Source organism: Lygodium microphyllum, chromosome 11, assembly GCF_053477565.2.
Source record: "Lygodium microphyllum isolate KBCC chromosome 11, Lygodium_microphyllum_v1.1.10, whole genome shotgun sequence".
Classification (NCBI taxonomy): Eukaryota; Viridiplantae; Streptophyta; class Polypodiopsida; order Schizaeales; family Lygodiaceae; genus Lygodium; species Lygodium microphyllum.
This window is the reverse complement of record NC_141145.1, coordinates 160,229,743-160,233,909: the sequence shown is the minus strand read 5'-3', so window position 1 is coordinate 160,233,909 and position 4,167 is coordinate 160,229,743.

Here is a 4,167-nt window from a genome sequence, read left to right as displayed (position 1 = left end):
CTCTGCTTTAGGGATGAATCCCTTACTTTGATACATGACATGAGGCACGCAAGTGCTCAAGCTTGAATCCATTTGTCTCGACAAACGGAACCAAAATGTGGGGGGAGCTCACGCTCAACCGTCAAGAACCATGGACCGCTTATTGTTTCAAGCATTTCAAGCAAGCTCTAATGGCTATCTCTCACCTAGCCAACGCGCTTTCAAACCTACAGATGTAGTGAGCTTACCTTGATGCCGAAATGAGTTGCCTCCTTCCTCTCACACACGTCTTTTTCCTATTTCCCTCTTCTTGCCTTGTGTCTTAAGCCCACACCCGTCTATTTTTCCTATTTCCCTCTTCTTGCCTTGTGTCTTAAGCCCACACCCGTCTATTCTTTTACAAATGGCACAAGAGGGAGTGTGGCGCTCTCTTATAAGAGTTTTTTGAGTTTTTGAGGTGCCTTTCATTTAAAATTGTGTTTTTTGCCTCAGCTTTGCTTTAGGGGCCGTCTTTGTGCCTTTACTCTTTTTTTTAGGCACTTTTAGGACTAGCACTTTAGCTAATTCTCGCTTCACATCCTCGAAGAATATTTTACATGTATCACTCCCAACAAATGAATAGTTGAAAGATAATAAATTTGTCAATGGCAATGTCTTTTCAACTAGTGTATTAATGAATCATCGGTAATATCTAACTAATGATAGGAAACTATGCACTTCCTTGGGTTTCACGACAGCGGGCTCATAGTGACAATGACTTTAACCTTTTTTGGATCAGTCACACTTCCAATTGAACTAACTACAAGGCCCAACAATAATTCATAGGGCACTTACATGTATCACTCCAAAAAAATGATAATAAATTTGTCAATGGGAATGTCTTTTCAACTAGTGCATTAATGAATCATCGATTATATCTGACTGTCGATAGGAAACTACGCACTTCCTTGGGTTTTGCGACAGACTCATAGCGACAATTACTTTAACCTTTTTTGGATTATTTGAATTCCAGTTGAACTAACTATGTGGCCCAATAGTAATTCATAGGGCACTCCAAAGGCACATTTCCTTGGATTTAGAGCAATGCAAAACTACATATGGTACTCAAAACATTTCCTCAAAATTATTAAATGTCTATCCCTAGTGGTAGTTGCCCCCAAATCAACAATGAAAACTTTTAGCTCTTCTAGGAAAATGTCACCAAAGGTTTTGTCAACTGTCCGTTGCCAAGAACTCGGTGCATGACATAATCCAAAGGACATGATATGCAAAGGTTCCAAACACAGTTACAAATGTCTTCTTTAACTTGTCTTCCTTCACGATGGTCATTTGATTGTAGCCAATAAAACGGACCGGCATTGGCTCATGCACTAGCCGGACCTCTATCATGCGCTCAACAACCCCACGGCCTCGCGGCCAAGAGTGTGGATGACACATATATCATCTTCCTAAACATCTTGCGTTTGTATCACGTCTCGTAGTCCAACTCAAACCCAATTAACACTCCTCAGAGGGAGTCCCAGCACATTGCCAAATAGCACGAAGTACAAACATAGGAGGTCCTCCCACAGCTAACTGCCGCTACCTCATTGCGACTCTCCTACATCTTGGGGATTGGCCCCTCGATGCGTCGCTAAACATATATAACATTTCGCACATATTTCCACTCAAGGTGCCAATTGATCGTATCCATGAATGTACCATTGCCATGCATCCAAGAGGTATTGTCTGATACTTTTTATCATTTTATGCTTCATGCAAATTGTGAATGTCCATGTGCTCAAACAATTAAGAAAATCAGCATTGGTGCACATGTGGAAAACATTTATTTCAATGATTTTGACTATCGCTCGTATGCGGCGTTGCATGAACCTAGCACCGAGAAACCCTCGTGCTACTAGGTTCTTAATTTTTAATTATCGACCAACCTAAATGGTATACATTTTAAAAAAAAAGCTTTCCATCATTTCATTCAGCATGTAAACACTTTTTACACACTCTACCCCCTCACCCATTTAGGTTGTGCATTATTGATCGGTTTAGGGTTCATTTTCCACATTTTTTTTGTTGTATAAAGACAATAACCACTCACTAAAACATAAAGGTAAGGCTAAACTGAGGCTAAACCTCATACTTCAGACCCCCCATACATCCACCAACATGATTCTTATTTTTACTTAATTTTCGACACTCAAAATCCAAATTTTCTCTATTTTTTCTCCATTTTTCCTATTTTTCTTGTATTTTTTGCAATATTAAATGACTGAAAATACAAAATAAGTTGTGAGCTCTGGCCCTTAGATTATTTGTAGCAAAAACACAAATTTAGTTGGTGTGTCTTATTATATTTTCCATTTATATCTCAAAAACACCCAATTTTCCCATATTTCGCGTGTTTTATGGGTTTTACACTATTAATTTCATCCACAACACTTATGATTCTCTGATTTTCTGATTTCAAATAGTTGGAAGACATTGCAAACAACATTATAATGCATAATCATCCCATGGGAACAAATATTCATGAAGCAAATTGCATAAAACATCAATTTTCTTTGTAAAAATGAGATTACCGTTCTTTGCGGGTTGCGGGTTTTTATTTGCCATATCTTGGGACTGATTTCCAGCCACCATTAATGCTCATGACAGTCCACAATCAGCAATCTTCCTTCCTCTTGAACCACGGAGCAATCCGGTCTTCATTGGACAAGCATCCGCCATCCATTTTTCTTCTTCTACTTCACCACATGAATCTGCCCTTAGGGAAGAGAGAGGGAGGAGAGAGAAATACTAAAATCAGATATCTTCATAGAGACCGCCATTGGAGGAGCGAAGCGCGGCGATAAGACCAGCCAAGAGAGGGAAGATCAGCCCCATGATCGATTGTATGGGTTGCTTTTAGCATGCATACTCCATCTCCATCATGAGAGGGCGTAAAAAACGGCCGCCATGTTGCTCCACCTTTTTTCTTCATCCCTCATTCTCTCTCCACGTTTTTTGCTTCATAAGGTGCATAAAATTTTAGAGGGGGGTCCAAACTCAAAAGGCATGCCCAATTTTGGCCTCCCAAGTGTCCGGATTTTGTGAAGATGTTGAAGAATATGGTTGATTCTATCAAATCTGTGGGAGATATCTACTATGATGCTGCGTGAAGGATTGCTGTTTTCTTTGTTTTGATTATCAAAAGAATGAAATAAAAGCTTGTTGATGTTACAAGATAGATTTTCTTGCAAGAGAATTCCCTTTTCCTTGGTGTTCCTCTTGGGGCTCCATGTTTTTGGTGCGCAGCCGGGAAACTTGCCATCAACAAGCACCAAAAGAGGCTGAAAATGAAGGAAATGGCATTGCCAAGAAGAGAAGAATTCAATGGATGTTTGTAAGGTTCCTTCTTCCACTGAAGAGTTGGAGATTCTCATAATCAAAGCCACTTTCCACAAGAAGTTCATCCCACAATGACAGAAACATATCATCATCATGATGCATGCTCTATGTGGTGAGCTATTTCCTCTTCCTATTGAAGCAGCAGAAACTTGCATCTTGGTGGCAAACTGTTTGGGAACAAATTGAAGAGCAGAAATAGAGAGAATGACCATCCATGGAAGATTTGACATTCATTGAGAAGTTTCCAGACATATCAAGTGAGAGATATCTATTATGATGCTGCGTGAAGAATTGCTATTTTCTTTGTTTTGATGATCAAAAGAATGAAATAAAAGCTTGTTGATGTTACAAGATAGATTTTCATGCAAGAGAATTCCCTTTTCCTTGGTGTTCCTCTTGGGGCTCCAATGTGACACATCAAGAGCCACATGAGGATATCTGAGAATATGTCAAGAAGTTAAAAGAGGTCTTTCGCAAATTGCAAGCCTCTATTTCTATCCTAGCAGCTACCCAACTTCAATATTTTTTGAATGGTTTGAATGTCAACATTCAGGTACAGTTGAGTAGTGTCACTTTGCTGGATGTAGACATTGCCATTAGATGAGCACAAGAAGTAGAATCCCGACTACAAGTAGCCTATGCCTCTCGAACCAATCTTAATATGGGTCTAGCTTCGGGGTATAATTTGGCATTGACCAATGGCAATGTGAAGTCAAGGGATAGCTATGACTAGCTCGAATGTGAGAGGAAGCATGTTCCAAAATGTGCCTTTATTGCCAGCTCCTCCTAGTGTGACCATGTCTATGG